Below are 18,497 nucleotides of genomic sequence, written 5' to 3' on the forward strand. Positions count from 1 at the left end.
CTAACCTTAAACCTAAAAAGAACTAGAGAAAGAATAACAAAGTTAGTAGAAGGAAGGAAGTAATAAAGATTAGAGTAGAAATAAATGAAATAGAGACTAAAAGAACAGTAGGTAAGATCAATGAAATTAAAAACTGGTTCTTTAAAAAATAAAATTGAGGAAACTTTAGCCAAATTCATCAACAGAAATAGAGAAAGGACTCAAGTAAATGAAGTCAGAAATGAAAGCAGAGAAGTTGCAATTGATAGCATAGATATGTCAAAGCTCATAAGAGATTACTAAAACAATTATATGCCAACAAATTGGACAGCCTAGAAGAAATGGATAAATTACCAGAAACAGAACCTTCTGAGACTGAATCAGGAAGAAGTAGAAAATATGAACAGACCGGTCACTCTTCATGAAATTGAATCAGTTATTAAAAGCCCAGGATCAAACAGCTTCATTGGTGAAATCTACCTAATATTTAAAGAAGAGTTAATACCTATTCTTCTCAAACTGTTCCAAATAATGGAAGAGAAAGGAATGCTTCCAAACACATATACAAGACCAGCATTAGGGACGCCTGGGTGGCTCAGTTGGTTGGACAACTGCCTTCGGCTTAGGTCATGATCTCGGAGTCCCGGGATCGAGTCCCGCATCGGGCTCCCAGCTCCACGGGGAGTCTGCTTCTCTCTCTGCCCTTCTCCTCACTCATGCTCTCTCTCCCTGTCTCTCTCTCAAATAAATAAATAAAATCTTTAAAAAAAAAAAAAAAAAAAAAAAAAAAAAAAGACCAGCATTACCCTGATACCTAAATCAGACAAAGACACTATAAGAAAATTACAGGCCAAGATCCCTTATGTTCATAGAGGCAAGAATTCTCAAAAAAGATTAGCAAACCAAATTCAACACTATATTGAAGGGATCATACACCATGATCCAGTGGGATCTATTCCAGTGAGTCAAGGGTGGTTAAACATCTGCAAGTCGATGTCATACACCACATTAACAAAACAAAGGATAAGAATCATGATCATCTCAACAGAAGCAGAATGCTTCTAAACATCCATTAATTATGAAAACTCTCAACAAAGTGGAAGTGGGGGGAATATACCTCAACACAATAAAGGCCATATATGAAAAACCCACAGCTAGCGTCACACTCGTTGGAGAAAAACTGAAAGCTTTTCCTCAAACATCAGAAACGAGACAAGGATGTTCACGCTTCCACTTTTATTCAACATGGTATTGGAAGTCTTAGCCACAGAAGTTCAGCGAGGAAAAGAAATAAAAGACATCCAAATTGGAAAGGAAGAAGGAAAACTATTCGCAATAGCGTGATACTATATATAGAAAACCCTCAAGACTCCATGAAAAAGAAACTATTAGAACTAATAAACGAAATTCAGTAAAGTTGCAGGATATAAATCAGTATACAAAATACATTGCATTTCTAATACACGAATAACTATCAAAAAGAGAAGTTAAGAAAGCAATCCCATTTGCAGTTGCATCAAAAAGAAGATCTAGGAATAAGTTTAACCAAGAAGGTGAAAGACTGTGAGACATTGATGAAAGAAATTAAAGATGATAGAAATAAATGGAAAGATATTCCATGCTCATGGGGTGGAAGACTTTATAAATTTATATTATATATAATATTTGTTTTATTTAATAATAATATATAAATTATATATAATATTCATATACATATGAATATTGCTTATCCATAAAAAAAGAATGAAATCTTTCTACTCATAATAACATGGATAGACCTAGATGGTATTACACTAAGGGAAATAAGTGAGACTGAGAAATACAAATACTGGATGATTTCACTTACATATGCAATACAAAAAGCAAAACGAATGAACAAACAAAACAGAAAGTTATAGATACAGAGAATAAGTTGAAGGTTACCAGCAGGGAGGCAGACAGGCAATGGATAATGAGGTTCAGTCATCCAGACAGGGTTATATTATACAGGATAGGGAATATAGTCAGTAATATTGCAACAACTTTGCATGGTGTTAGAAGGTAACTAGACTTATTGTGGTGACCATTTTGTGATGTATATATCTACGAAATCACTATGTTGTACACTTGAAACAAATTCAATATCGTATGTCAATTATTCTTTGATTAAAAAAAGAATACAAAGTAATGCTATTAATGCATTGATTTTGTTGCTAATGCCTGGCAAAAACTGTGACTGATTTAATCAAATCACAATTAATACCCTTTATTCCTGTCTTGATCTTCACCTTTCTGCATTAGATACCTTTTTTCACCACCATTGTACAACAGGTTCTGTGAGGAAAAGAAACGTAGTGCATATCTGATTCCAAATGGCAATTACATAGCTGGGATACTAAATGCCTTTTAACTTCCCAAAGTGACCTTTTGATGTACTTCAGAAAAGAGCACAGCTGTGACATGGGCAGTCAGTATGTGAGAATCCGCCCTAGCCCTCTATGTGATTTTCACTAATGGCTCTCAGGAACCGCGCTACAGCCTGGAAAGCATTTCAGAAATTTGTGAGTGTTTTTGGTTGTTGCAATCATTATGCGTTGGAGGTACTCCTGGCTTTGTGAAGCAGAGGCTAGAGATGTTAGCCTGCAATGTCAGGCATGTTCCCATGTGAACAAGAATTGACTGATAATTCCCAGTGACTTTATTCTCTCAGAATATCCAAGTCAGTGAAAAAACTAGTGAACCAGACCTAAATATTATTCATAATTTATAATTACCTAAGCCAGATATGAATCCTTCTAATATGTAAATGCAAAATTTTTGCACAGTTTTAATATACACTGATTTTTCCAGAATGCAGAATGCAGCAGCTTTGTACATCAGGTAAGACCATATTCTTGTTTCTTTACAACTTTACCAAACAATGTTCACAATTTTGAAAAAACCAGCCTATCCAATGGTCATGGTGCCCTGAAGTCACCCTGAAACTCACCTGTATCTGTCTACACTAGCATTTCAGCAAATCTCCCATTATCTTCTCCACCATAGTCAAGCTCAAGCATTTAACTACTAAAATGTATATTTGTTTATATGAATTATTTTCTTTAGTTTCTCCTTTTATCCAGGGTAGGGGATTACATTGACTTTTTATCAAATTTAAAATTTTTAAAATTTTAAATTTTACAATTTTTAAATTTTATTAAATTTTTATTTAATTATGCACATAGGCAGGCTATCTGTGACTATCATTTCAGAATTTGACATTAGGGGATAAAGCATTGTCATTAAAAGGGAACAGTGGCCCTGACAGTGTTGAGCACCACTCAGTTCTAAGAAGTCATCTGAGATATTCATGGGCATAATTGGGGATCTCACTGTGATCCACACATTTTTCAACAAGTCGATTATCACTATGCTTCCTTCCTTGACCTTGTTACAGTATTGGCAGAAGCAATAGTATCTGCAAAATTGCAGGCTCAATATCCTATGTTTTTCGATTACTCAAAAAAATGTAAGCACTGAAAATGTTTCAAACGCATTCATGCAATACCAAAAAATAATCTCATACATGAGTTGTGGCACATATTACATATCATGCTTTAGGAAACACAGGACTTTCCATTCTCATGATATAGAAGAATGCTCACAGATATTAGTGAAAAAGTTGGTACCAATATTTAAGATTTTATTTATTTATTTGAGCACAAGCAGGGGGACCAGCAGAGGGAGAGAGGGAGATGGAGAAGCAGGCTCCCTGCTGAACAGGGACCTGGATGTAGAGCTTGATCCCAGGACCCTGGGATCACTACCTGAGCTGAAGGCAGACACCTAACCAACTAAGCCACCCAGGTGCCCCAAGTAGGTACCATTTTTAATAAATACACATACTGGGGAAAATTCGAAAGGTCCATACCAAATTATCAACAGTGGTTATCTCAGAATGGGAGACGATGTGTGATTCCATTCTTACTTGTTTACCTTTTCTAAATGTTTTAGAATGGATGTATGTTCTTAAATGAAGAAAAAAGGCTATTTGAAGTATACATATATAGTAGATAAAATTGGAAAGAGCTACGGAACATTTATATTCATATATACATCTCTGTAGCATTGCTTCTATAGTGAAATCAGTGTACAACATACATTTTTCTATTTCTTTTTATTTATTACCCATTTACATTATCAAATTCCTCTTATTGCACAAAGTGGAAAGACCTATAGAGCTAGCACAGATTCATTAGAAGAATCATAAAGCGAACCAACAATTTCCCTACTTTCACTAGTATTTTTAGTAGTGTCCATGGATTAAATGAACAATTTCCAAAACTTAGTTTAAAAGTCACCTTTCTTAGAACAAAGGATTCTCATGGTAGGATCTGGACTGAGTTTCTTTTTCCTGAACTGAGCTCCTTTCAGTTATCTTAGGAGATTAAAATCACATCCTAGAGATGCCTGGGTGGCTCAGTTGGTTAAGCAGCTGCCTTCAGCTCAGGTCATGATCCCAGCGTCCTGGGATCGAGTCCCACATCAGACTCCTTGCTCCGCAGGGAGCCTGCTTCTCCCTCTGACTCTGCCTTCCACTCTGTCTGCCTCTGCTCGCTCTCTCTCTCTCTCTGACAAATAAATAAATAAAATCTTTAAAAAAAAAAAAATCACACCCTAACTTGTGTTTTATGTTATCTGAGCAGATAGTTAATACTTTACATTTTGCAAACGTAAGGACTACATCAGTTCTTTTGTGGAGGGCTCTATAATGAAACACAGGCGACAACTGGAGAAGAGGTAAGCAAAGCCTCAGACACAGAGCCCACAAAGGTTTCAGGTCCCTCAGACAGTGGGGGAATGAAAGAAAACCTCTGCAAGCAGGTGTTCTTTAGACAAAATAAATTATAGATGGAAGTCAGAGTTCAGAGTTTCTTTTTTTTTCATTTATTTTTAATTTTTTTATTATGTTCAATTAGCCAACATATAGTACATCATTAGTTTGTTTGTTTGTTTATTTATTTATTTATTTATTTGAGTTCAAAGTTTCTTGCTCAGTTGTGGAGGAGAATTTTGTGGGAAGTGGGGTAGGAAATACTCCTTTTGTCAACACTTAAATTCCACTTCAAGCCAGAAGTTTTCAAATTGTGGGCTACAGACCACCTACATCAGAACGACCTGCTTTATTTTTTCAAAAAATTAGTGTGGATTCCCACGTAACTCCCTGGTTTTACTGCCACTGAATTTTAAGAGCTGGATTAGGGAACCCATGCTGAAGCAAACCCTCCAGGCGATTCTACCGCGCAGAAATGTTTGAGAACAATTGCTGTAGGCCAGAGGCTCCCAAACTTCAGAGTAGAACATCAGAGTGTCTGGAGGATTTGTTAAAACACAGATTGCTTACCCCACCTTCAGGTTTCTGGTTCTGGAGGCCTAGGAGAGGCCCAGGACTTTATATTTTTAACAAATTCCCACGTAATGATGGAGCAAATGGTTGGAACTACACTTTGAAAACCCTGTGCTCGGCCCAAGAAACCAGGGAGATTCTACAAGCATTTCCAAAGACCTGGGAAATGCAATTTGAGACTTGAGTATTTTTATTATTAAAGACTTGGAAAAGAATTTGTTGAGGAAGTTTGTCCTTACTCTGGTTTTTATTTTCTTTAGGATTTTTTTCCACAAATAATTCTTTTTCCACTGAAATGCTTGCAATCTATGTCCATCCATTCAGGATTCTCCGAGTAATAATAAACAGCATCAATTCCCTTCATTTTGCACCTTTTATATTTGAGAATATTGAAGAATTAGTACAACTGATGCTTGATTTTTCAGATGCCTGCATTAATTTGATTTCAGTGCCCCACGGGACACTGATGTTAGCATATCAACAATTACCAGAGCTTTAGCTACAAAATAGGGAAGAGATATGAGCAGCCTATGTGTGATTTTAAATAAGTCTTCATGGACTGTCCTTTAAAGGATATTATGAGAATTCAACATAAACCCAAAAGCAAATCTAAAGCTATGCCTTTTCCCAAGCCAAGGCCCTTATGCTAAATAAAAATATAAGCATGCCTGGAAAATCAGAAAGCTATATATTGCTTATGTTTGTTCCCATGAGACCCACCTCATGTACTCATAGAATCATAATATTTTTTCAAAACAAAGGTAGTACTGTACACTCTAACATAATTCATTTTTAAGCAGTGCTGATGACATTTGTAAAAGAAAATGTCAGCCAAACTGCAATTAAACATTTCCTGCCCAATAAAAGTAGTTTGGGTTGAGTGCTTAAAATTTTTGGCTTTGGAAGGTTAAAATAATAAGTGAATCACAGATCCAAAAAATACAATGCTAACTTTATTACCAGATAGAGTTTATTCTGCATCATAACCGAAGTCTCAGGGACTTTTCAGTTTAAGTACTAGAAGGTCGGCTCCTCCCTGAAGAACAGAAAGTTATATAGAGGGCCAATGAGAAACATTTTAGGAAATTTAAAAAAAAAAAAAAAAAACTTGTATTTCCAGCAGAGTTATTAACACTATCATTTTAGGAGTTAAATCCTGAATTCAGATTCTTTCCTAGTTTCCTCATCTATAAAGTGGAAATAATGATACATGCTTTGCAGAAGTGTTGCAAAGAAGAAATTAGATGGTGAATAATTTACTTAGCATGGTCAAAGCACGTTGGAAGTTCTCAATGATAAATCAGTTTGATTTAGACTCTTATTAGCTTTGTTATTAGAGAGGAAAATTACACACTGTGGATTTAAAGGAAAAAGAGATCAGATATGCTTGGGAGACTAAAGAAAGACTTTAGTCAGTATGTGGGCTTTGTGAAGAGCCTTAAAGAATGCATCGTATTTATTTAGGGCAAGATGGAGGAGCTGTCTTTCTATAATCCTGGCACACAGACCCTTATCCTGCCAGTGTAACTTCCTTAAGAGACATGGGCAGAGATGGAAACTTTGTATACATTAAAATTTACAATTTGCATTACAATTTAATTTATAATTCACAATACTTATTGTACCTAGTCAACTCAGTTATTCAATAAATTCTTATTTCTCTCTTTGATTTGAAACAAGGCAATACTTGTTGAGGTGCCCTGATTTAATAGTCAAAAAAACAAGTAAAGGATATTTTGAGTAAGTGTTATTGTGAAATAATTTCAAAAGAGCATACTTGTTATTAATGACAAGCAATGTATTATGCACTTTTTGGCTTGTCATCCTGACTATGGAGTACATGTTGTAAGGAAGAAAAGTGGGTAATTATATTTCACATGAACATCAAATTGAGTGTTCCTTCCTTGTAGTTTTGTAAAGTAGAATTGTGGCAAGATTGTCCCTAGTTAATGCCAGGAAAAATGGAAAAATAAATGTCTTTTTAAAAAATGTCTCTTATATAAACAAGTAAAACCTGCTAAAGTGGTTTGCAGTCATTGAACATAGGTCAATTCCCATTAAAACAAACTTCATGGGTAAGTCTGAATTATTTTGTTGTGTTGGTATTTTGTTGTATCAAATATTGTTTAGCATGAAATTAAATATATAAAGCTTATATCAGAGCAAAATAAATATCAATGTTATTATTATTAAACCATTATTGGCAAACAATTTTTGCAGTTAAAAAGTTTTAATTCTACTTTTGTTCATCTTACAAGTGCAAACTTATAGCTCAAAAGATGAACAAGTGCTTTTGAAATCTTATTCTATATAGTAGTTAATTTTTCCCTTAGATGCCTATTTTAATAATTGCTTTCAAGATATCTATCAGAAAACCACAATTGAGATTGTGTCATTAAGATTTGTGTATTCTGCATTAAAATGATCTAAGAGGTTCTAATATTTATTAGCATTTTGTATCTCAATCTCATTCCCAAGGAATTTCTATATTATAGGACCTTGTTTGGGACTATAGTTATTATCTGGATTTTAATGGTATCACTATTATTAAAGTTTGATATAGAATGCTGGACTCTAGTCATTGGAGAAACTTCTAGAATCTCCCGTGAATGTGATGTTTGGAATACTCTACCCTGATTTTGGAGATAAAGTAGATCATTATCTGGAAACTCCCTACAACTCTCTCTTCCACCTCCTCCCTTACCTTAATTATGTGCAAATCCCATCTAGAGCCATTCCTCAGTCCCTTGGGAACCTTTGCTGTATGTATTAATCAGCTTTTATTGTGTACCAAAAATTCTCACTGATTTCCAATAGCAAAACTTTTTTGTCTTACTTACAGGTTGCTTGGGCAGCGACATCAGTCCTGCTCTGGGCTTCAGGTCATGTTCAGTCAGGTATGTTCCATGAGTCTTTCATTCTAGGAGGGAGGTCAAACGAACAGTGGCTCCTAGGCAAATTCTTCTTAACGTAGAGGGTGGGAACATAAAAGGCAAAATGGTCAAGCCAAATGGTGCAAATGCTTACAAAGCTTCTGCTCACGTTCGTTGGCCAAAACAGCGAAGGCGGTTAACGTCAATGGAGAAGGTAGGATAGTCTTTATGTAAGTGAAAAAGGAGAGACAGAAGCGATAATTTGCTGGAGAGCAACCCCACTCAACATACCATACAGGACAGTCACAGGGTAGACAAAAATAGCCCATCGCAGAAGGGGAAGCTGTCACTGGTCTGTAGCAATTCTGAAATCTCACTGGGCAAATGTTGCCAGGTTCCCAACCTGAAGGTGGGAAATGTTCTTTGATTAGACTCCAAGTCTGTTCCCTGGGAATAGCTTTTCTTTTCATTGTTCTCATGACTCTTGGCTCCACCTTCTGAGAGGTAATTTTCCATTGTCCTTCTTGGCCACTTCTGAAGGAAATTATGTACCCCCTGACAGCTGAGCAGCTTCCTTATCCTGCTACCCGCCTGCAGAATGTTGGGGACCCTAAGGTCTTTAATTTTGCATGGTTCGTTTCTTTTTATTATTGAAGTATAGTTGACATACAATGTTTTCTTAGTTTCAGGTGTGTGGCCCACTGAGGATTCAACAATTCTGTGGCTTACACAATGTTCACCATGATAAGAGCAGTTACCGTTACCATCTGTCACCATGAATGTTACTACAGTATTATTGACTATATTACCAGTTCTGTACTTTTCATCTCCAAAACTTATTAATTTTATAACTGGAAGTTTGCGCCTCAATCTCATTCACTTATTTCACCCTTTCCCTAACCCCCTCCCCCTTGGCAACCATGGGTTGTTCACTGTATTTATGAGACTGTTTCTGTTATTCTTTATTTGTTTACTCATTTGTTTTGATTTTTAGATTCCACTTGTAAGTGAAATCATATGGTATTTGCTTTTCTTTGTCTGACTTATTCACTGAACGTAAATACTCTCTAGGTCCATCCATGTTGTCACATGTGGCAAGATCTCATTCATTTTTATGTTGGTTCAATAATACTCCTGTGTGTGTGTGTGTGTGTGTGTGTGTGTGTATCACATCTTTTTTATCCATCTATCGATGGGCATTTAGGTTTCTTCCATATCTTGGCTATTATACATAATGCTGCAATAAACAAAGGGTTGCATGTATTCTTTTGAATTAGCATTGTCATTTTCCTTGGTTATATACCCAGTAGTAGAATTATAGATTATATGGTATGTCAATTTTTAATTTTGGGAGGAACTCCTTACTGTCCCACAATGACTGCACCAATTTCCATTCCCAGCAACAAGGGTCATTTTTTCTCCAGGTCTTCACCAGCACTTCTTATTTTTTGTCTTTTTGATACTAGCCATTCTTACTGGTATGAGGTAATATCTCATCATAGTTTTCATTTGCATTTCCCTGATGGTTATTGATTTTGAGCATCTTTTCATGTGTCTGTTGGCCATCTGTATGTCTTCTTTGGAAAAATGTCTATTTCAGGTCCTCTGCCCATTTTTTAATCCAACTCTTTGTTTTTTTGCTGCAGAGTTGTATAAGTTCTTTTTATATTTTGCATATTAACTTATCAGATTTATTATTTGCAATTATTCTCTCCCATTCAGTGGGTTAATTTTTCCATTTTGTTGATGGTTTTCTTCACTGTACAAAAGCTTTTTATTCTGATATAGTCACAGTAGTTTACTTTTGCTTTTGTTGTCCTTGCCTGAGGAGATACATCCAGAATAGCATTGCCAAGGCCGATGTTCATGATATGACTAGCCTTTTTTTTTTTTTTTTTTTTTTAGGATTTTTATGGTTTCAGGTCTCCCATTTTGGCCTTCATCTATTTCAGTTTATTTTTTGCATATGTTGTAAGTGGTCCAATTTCATTCTTTTGTATGAATTGGATAACATGTAGCTATTCTGTTTTCCCAACACCATTTATTGAAGAAACTGTTCTTTTCCCATTGTATATTCTTGTCTCCTTTGTCATAGATTAATTGACCATATAAGCATGGATTTATTCCAGGGCTCTCTGTTCTGTTCTGTCAATTGATCTATGTATTTGTTTTTGTGTCAATACAATACTGTTTTGATTACAGCTTTATGGCATAATTTGCAACCAGGAGTGTAATATCTCCAGTTTTGTTCTTTCTCAAGATTGCTGTGGCCATTTGGGAGACTTAAAATTCCAGATGACTTTTAGGATTCATTTTTCTGAAAATACTACTCGTATTTTGATAGCAATTGCATTAAATTTGCAGATTGTTTGGAGTAGTATGGATATTTTAACAATATTAATTCTTCCAATCCATGAACATGGTATCTTTCCATTTGTTTATGTCATCTTCAGTTCTTTCATCATATCTTAAAGTTTTCAGAGTACAGGTCTTTCACTTCCTTGGTTAAATTTCTTTCTACATATTTTCTTTCTTTTTTTTTTTTTTTGACGCAATTGTAAATAGAATTTTTTTTCTTAATTTCTCTTTCTGCCACTTTGTTATTAATGTGTAAAACTACAACAGACTTCTGTTTATTAATTCCATATGCTGCAAATTTCCTGAATTCATTTGTTAGTTCTAATAAGCTTTTAGTGGAGTCTTTAGGATTTTCTTTGTATAGTATCATGGCATCTGTAAATAGTGAGTTTTGCTTCTTCCTTGGCAATTTAAATGTCTTTTATTTCTTTTTCTTCTCTGATTGCTGCTGCAAAGGCTTCCAGTACTGCATTGAACAAAAGTGGCAAGAGTCAACATCCTTGTCTTGCTCTTGATCTTAGATGAAAAACTTTTAGTCTTTCAGTTTTTTATAAAAATTTAAATTAAAAATAATTTTAGGGGAGCCTGAGTGGCTCAGTCGGTTAAGCCTCTGTTTTTGGCTCAGGTCATGATCTCAGGGTCCTGGGATCGAGCCCCATGTTGGGCTCTTTGCTCAGCGGGGAGCCTGCTTCCCCCTCTCTCTCTGCCTGCCTCTCTGCCTACTTGTGATCTCTCTTTCTCTGTCAAATAAATAAATAAATCATCTTTTAAAAAATAATTTTAGATTTACACAGAAGTTACTAAGATAATACAGAGAGTTCCATGTACCCAACACCTAACTCTCACTATTATTAAAATTTTACATTAGTATGGTATAGTTGTTACAATTAATGAACCAATTTTGATATCTTATTATTCTAAGGTCTTTTTCATGGCTTAAAGAGTCACATTCTCTTTTAATCCAGGCAATAGTGTTTTTGGAGTTATATTTCTCCCCAAAAACTATTTTTAATTTTTGTATGTGATAAAATTAGTTCCATGAAACAACTATATCTACAGTAATTTTCAAGCCATGTCTCTCTCTCTCTAGGCTTAATTATAGAGTTTGAGCTTATTAAGTTAGTGGAACCTAGTCCATATCTCTCTTCTATGAGCTATTTAGTCTAGATAAGAGAATTCATTGGATACCACCTTAATCCATTAACACATTTAAGAAAGAATATGATAGTGCTATTTATTTGATCTTTGTCTTGAGACTTGGTTGTAATTAGCATTAATCAGAGTTTGTGGTTTTTGGTGTTTTTCTGTTTTTCCTTTTTTTATTTGAAGATGAGAAACAGTTCTATTTTTTAGACTTGCAAGTCCTGGAATTTCTGGAGTCACTCTTTACTCTTACATGCAGGTCAATTCTTGAAAGACCATAATCAAAGGCAGCAACCAACTTATGCTAGTAACAGACTATCTTGAAGTCTTATCACCCCAAACCACTCATTTTTGAGGTATATTTTCTGTCTTCAAGTCATTGCTTTACCAAATATTTGCTATGACATAATCTTGTTCTACAAGATCATCATCTTTCTGGTCTTCAACACTTTCTTGCTATCTGCTGTTCAGTACCAAGGGAAGAACAAGTATTTTAAGTTCTCATCACAGTAGCACCATACTTTTAGGGACTAATTTCTATATTAGTCAGCTTTTGCTATAACAATACTCTGTAGTTAAAAAAAAAAAAAAACCCACATATTTCTATGACCTATAAAATGAAGGTATCTTGCTCATGGTCTGAGGCTGCCTGCAGTGGCTCTACTCCAGTCTGTAGATGGTTTCTATACTCACTCACCCTGGGACACAGGCTAAAGGAAGAGTGCTCTTCCTATGACAGAGGGCAAGAATGCTGAAGGCCAAACCAAGTCACAGGAGCATGTTTTAACGCATCTACCCACATTTTGCTGGTCAAAGCAAGCCACATGTCCAGACCTAATGTCAATGGAGGGAGGAAAAGAAATGCAATTACTTAGTTGACAATAATACAATTTACCTCACCAGACAAAGGTCTGGCCTCTGTTATTCATCATTCAGATGGTCACTAAAATGTATGGGGAGCTGGAAGAGGAGGGAGGCAAATGTGGTTAGGGGGAAAAAAATGTTTAATATGCAGCCACTTAAAACTCAAATCCCCTTTTCCTCCCCCTTAAGTAGCTCCTTTCCTTAAAAGACCAGTTAGGGCTGGGCTGCATCAATACAGCCCAGACAGTAATCTGACTCCAGTTCCATGGCTGGATGCTCCTTCATGTTCTCCAAGGGCTGCTGTTCTGTTCTTCACCAGTTAATCCAGCTCCAAATGATCTAGGAATTTTTCTTTCCAACCCCACTACTTCGGCTGCAGATGACAGAGCTAATCCTTTTGTCTTTTAAAAGAATTTACAATGTCCTGATGGGTCTCCAAGTTCTTTCCTTGCTTTAAGCAGAGAGAAAAACTGAAAGCAGAGTTCTTTGGGCATGGTCCTGATCATCCCATCCCTTTCGTCAATGCCAAAACCAAGGAGCCTAGCATAGTAGATGTACCTGCTCTACTGCTCCTCCTTACACCTGCTCCTCCAGGGGTATTGGGCATTAGGCTCTAGCCACACTCATAATCCCTCCATTTTTCTCAGGGCTCTCCTCTTTGCATCCCCACTGGCTCCAACTCATTTGGGCCATCATCACCTCTAGTTTGGCTTCCTCCCTCTAAGCCTGGCTCTACTTCTAGCCTGCCTATCTCCCAACCACTTTCCATTCAAAGTGATTCAGAGTAGTGCTTCTGGGATGAAAATTGGTCTTGTGGCCCTCTTGTCTTAAATCTTTCAGTGTTTTACATTTTGTCTCTCAAATGTGGCTTTCCAAGTATGCCCCATCTTGTCCCAAAATATTCAGCCTTATTTAAATATCAAGCTTCTCCCACACACTCAAACTCTCACACTTCCAGAATTTTGGATACAAGTGAAATGGCCCTGGCCATTCTGATGGAGGGGCCTACTGGGCAGCAGTGTAGTCCTGAAAGCTGAAGTTGCCCCACAAGGTTGACGTTGCCCCAGCCCAGTACCTCCATGTGCAACCCCTGACCTCCCCAAAGGGAGAAATAACTGTGGACAGAAATGTAATAATACTGCTGGCCACTATTTTAATCAAGGCTTTTTTTTTTTTTCAAGTAACAAACACATCAAACAAAGTCAAGCACAACAGTGTAGTTATTGTAAAGATTTTAGGGTGTCTCATAAGACTCAAAGTCAAGACAGTGGGCCTTGTGAGTAACTGAGATGAGGAATTGGCTATTATAGTAAAAATTGAAGTCAGATCTGAGCTGTATGTGTTGGTGTTGATGTTTTCATAAAATTATTAATGCCACTAGCCCAGGAAACCAAATGCTGGACTTACCAAATGTCACCTGCATCCAGCCTCTCTTTGTCCCTGAAACTGACCCTCCTTCTACCACTTTCTATACAGAGAACCACCATATAATTGTTCCCTATACATGGTAGCCACTGGTGGAACCAGACAAGGCCATATGATCCAAATGCAGCTTACCCGTTGCTGGCTAGAAATTCATGAGGTGGGTTAGTGCAAAGGTCTCACCCTAGTAGTAGCAGGGGTATTTAGCCAAATCAATTAGTTTAGGATTCTTTGGACTGGGAAATATGGATGGGTTAGTGAGTTAAATAAGTAAATGGAACCAATTTACAGAGAGACACAGATAAACCAAGAGACCATGTTGACTTAGAGACCTGGAGAAAGTTGTTGGCCTCTAGAAGTATCGTTCCCAGTTCTAGTTTACAGGTGCCTGCATTAGTTTGCTGGGACTGCTATCACAAAGTATCAAAGGCTAAGTGCCTTAAACAACAAAAATTTATTTTCTAACAATTCTGATATCAAGATATTGGCAGGGTTGATTTCTCCTTGGCTCATAGACGGCTATCTTCTTCCTCTGTCTCTTCATAGTATCTTCCCTCTATACATGCCTGTGTCCTAAACTCCTCTTTTCATAAGGATACAAGTAAGATTGAATTAGGGCCCATGCTAATGATCTTATTTTAATTTTATTACCTCTTTAAAGAACTCACCTGCAAATCAGAATCACATTCTGAGATATTGGGGGTTAGAACTTCAACATATGAATTTGGGATTCAATTCAGTCCTTTAGAGCATCCTCTCCTTTTTATATAAGTGTTCTGTGTGAATCTATGCATTCAAAACAACCTGACAAACTATATTAGAATTCTTGGTTGTAAGAAGCAGAAAATCCAATTGAAACAACTTTAGGAAAAAGGGAATTTATTGACTCAACTAACTGAAAAGAGCTTTTCTTGCCCAAGTTTTTCTAATAAACCCCCAGAGTTTAGTCTCATTGGCCTGGATTTTATCACCAAATTCAACTCTACTTTAATCTGTATACCCATCTTTAAATCAGTCATTCTAATCAAAGGACAACAGCGCAGGTCATGATTACCTGAATATCCTTGGAGCTAGCAAGGTGGGGTCAATCCCACAGAAACACATAGCGTGAAATGGGAGAGAATGGGTCCCCACAGGAAAAATTCAGGTGTTGTTAACAGAAGAAGGGGGAATATACAGAGGCTGACAGACAAAAACAGCATATGTACATTATATTACCCAGACTACTCATAGTCCAGTCCTTGGTAAATATGCAATGATTGATTGCATTGATTGGATACAGTATGTTTTGAGAACTTTCATTGCACATAGTTGGAGGGGAATAAATGTTTACAAAAATTTGTTGGAATGTAAATGTTAATAATCTATAGGCAGAATTATTTTGCAATTGACTAGGAAATGTTTCTGAATACAGAGGATATTTTTCCACTTCCAATCTTTATAGTGATCCTTGTGGATATTGACTTATGATTATTAATTTCTTATTTCTAGAAATCTATACTTATACCTCAAACACTGTCTCTTTCAGTGTTCTGAATTATTTTGTAAACCATGTTTATTTGCTTTCATTAGACCACAGTCTTGAGAATTTCTGGCTTCTTTACACACATCACCAAGTATTTTGTTTAGACTCAGTTAGCAAAAGATCATCATGAAAGAGGCAATAAACTGAAGTAAGATTAGTGAACAATTTAGGCTTTACTGCTAATAAGGTTTCTTTGTTCCTTCCCAGTAAAGATGACTATCAATATTGCTAAGAGATGTTTATTAAACTGATAAAAATGAATATTGTCTTTAAAGGCTTAAGCTGCCTTTATTTGATCTCAAAGATAAACTTATAAAATTAATCCTTCTGATGTTTGCTTATTATTCAAGCATAAGTTTTCTTCTACACATAGTGAATAGTTTTTGTTTTTTTTTTTTCCTTTGGTTCAGCTCCAGCAAATTTTTGGCAGGAGTTCTGTCAATGGCTCTTTGGATAAGAAGCCCTGCTAATAGGGCTTAAGAAACATTTTGCAAGGTGTAGGAGCAGGGAGTCAGAATGGGCTGACATTGAAAATTAAAGAATTTCCAAAGTATAAAAACAGTGGTTTTTAATGGTTTAATCCCTTGAAGGTTTCAGTTGGGGAAGCTTCCCTTTATGTTTCCCATATTCTGGTGACTAATGATTTCATTGATTTATTACATGAATATTTATATAGCAGACAAGAGAAGCATGGATCCCATCTTAATGGAACTTAATTTCCTATGGGGGGATTCCCTAATGCATGGATGATGGGGGTTGCCCTGGTGTGTGAAGGTATCCGTGTGTAAATGTGTGAAAGGTAGTACAACTACTGTCCATTAATCTTTGCACAGAACATGTCGATAAAACAGGAGAGAAAACCTGAAGTTATGAAGCATCCACTTTTTTATCATCTGTGCCAACAAAGGCAAGTAGCAATGTAAAGAGCTGCCCAAATCTCACCAAATCTCATTGTGGAATAAATGATGCATAGTAAGAGTGGTAGATGTAACTTCTTTCTCATCTTTTACATAGACATCCCATCTATCTGAATCCCTATCTTTTCTATTAAGCCTTTCTGATCATTCCAGCTCAGAATGATCTTATTCTTCCCTTTCTCTCAACTCCCATAATGCTTCGACTTAAATAGTCCCCAATAGTAGTACCTGATTTTTAGATATCTTGCTGTGTTCCTTGAGGGCACAAACCAGATTTAATGCTCTTTTATTATTCCCTGAAGCCTATGGTCTGGAGTAGAGCAGGAGCTCTATAACCACTGGCTAAAAGAACAAGAATGCTTTGTTCAGGTTAATATTAAACTTAGTTTGTTTTCTCAGGCCATAAACCACCCAGTAATTAGAGGTCTATTTGTGTAGGAACCATCTTGAATGTAACTGTAATGGAATAGATCCTGTCTGGTAGCTGGATAAGATAGACCAGGCCTAATAAAAATCTAATAAATTAAATCAAAACTGACCCAGAGAACATCAGGGCTGGAAGAGTTTGTACCCAAATCATTTGATACACAGCTCCTTATTTTATAGAAAGGAAACTTTTGTAAAAGTTTCTGGCTTGCTCAAGGTCACATTGAATTAGGGAGAAAATCCAGACCAGTAACTACAGTTCTTGACCAAATTGTTGGGTAAAGAGTCAGGTTGGGAGGCAGGTTCGAAGCCAACTAGACTCAACCTGTGTTTGCCAAGTCATCATAATAGTAACTACCATTTTCCAAACTCTTTTTAGTGTTTCTGACACCCTGTCGGGTACTTGCTGGACAGTCATACATTACTTCATTTAATCTGCAAGACCCACCAGAGGGAGGTGCTGTATCAGCCAAGATTCCTATTGAAAAACAGAATCTGTAAAAGGCACATACATACTAAGAGATTTGTTGCAATCGGTTTATGTGATTGCGTGGGCTGACAAGGAAAGTCCAAAATCTGTAGAGAAGTGTACTCTGGGATTTGGGACAGAGTGAAGCTGCTGTCTGCAGGTAGCCTCAGCATACTTTTAAATATTTTCAACTGATTGAATCAGGCCAATGAAGATTATCCAGGATAATCTCCTTTGCTTAAAGTCAACTGATTATGGACTTGAATACACCTGCAAAACACCTTTATAGCAACACCTAGAATAGTGATTGAATAACTGGAGACTGTAACCGAGATAAGTTTACCCCCAAAAAACTGATCATCACAGGTACTATTTTGTTTAACTAGTTCCCCAAGTCACAGGGGTGGTTAGTGGCAGAGCCAAGTCCTCGGGCCCTTTCTGCCTGCCTCCATGACTCATGTCTGAGCCATGCAGTGTGCAATCTGTAAAGACAAATTGAGCAAGTTCTCATACCACACTGAGCCCCAGATTCTTTCCTCTGTGAAATAAAGAAAATCACATCTATGGCACAGGGTTGATATGTGAATTAAATGAGGAAAAGTGCAGTGCTAGCACATGGTCAGGATCCAGTAAATGTTAGTTTCCTTTCCTTCTGCTTTGTTCTGCATACATTCACACATACACACATGAGCCGCCTTCCCAGATCATACCGAAACTAATGCCACAAGACGGGCTCTAGTTCAGGCACAGGTTTCTCTCTAAAATATTACACAAATGTTGCCATTTCAGGGGGCATAGCCATGATCTCTGTGAATCCTTGGGCATTCCTGATTCATTCCATCTCTCTTGCCAGCTTTGACTCCTATCTGCTGGAAGAGTAGATTTACTTTCTTGACTGTATAAAAAAGGACAAGTTGGTTGCTCCTGGTTCTTGCTCTTTTGCATTTGCTTCTGCCTTATCTGAGTTCAGATTTCTTTTCCAAGAAAGAAATATTTCTGCCTTTATGCAGTAATTGTAAGAAATTATCTCATGTGTGCGGATACTTTGTGAGCGTGTTCCCCAAAGTCACTGTTCTACTACTTCCTGGTATGTTAGAGGTTGTCCCCAAGGGCAGGGGGATTAGACCTGTTGGAATTCTTTTGTCTCCCTTGACTT

General features: G+C 36.7%; 1 protein-coding gene across 1 annotated transcript in view; it reads right to left on the bottom strand.

The window, feature by feature from the left end:
* Positions 1-8,626, bottom strand: part of DNAJC5B (DnaJ heat shock protein family (Hsp40) member C5 beta) — a 93,073-nt gene extending 84,447 nt beyond the window's left edge. The window contains exon 1 of the mRNA XM_059166335.1: positions 8,185-8,626. The gene's annotated coding sequence lies outside the window, so the exon portion shown is untranslated. The remainder of the gene's footprint in view (positions 1-8,184) is intronic.
* Between the last annotated feature and the right edge of the window lie 9,871 nt (positions 8,627-18,497).

Source organism: Mustela lutreola, chromosome 3 (genome assembly GCF_030435805.1).
Source record: "Mustela lutreola isolate mMusLut2 chromosome 3, mMusLut2.pri, whole genome shotgun sequence".
Classification (NCBI taxonomy): Eukaryota; Metazoa; Chordata; class Mammalia; order Carnivora; family Mustelidae; genus Mustela; species Mustela lutreola.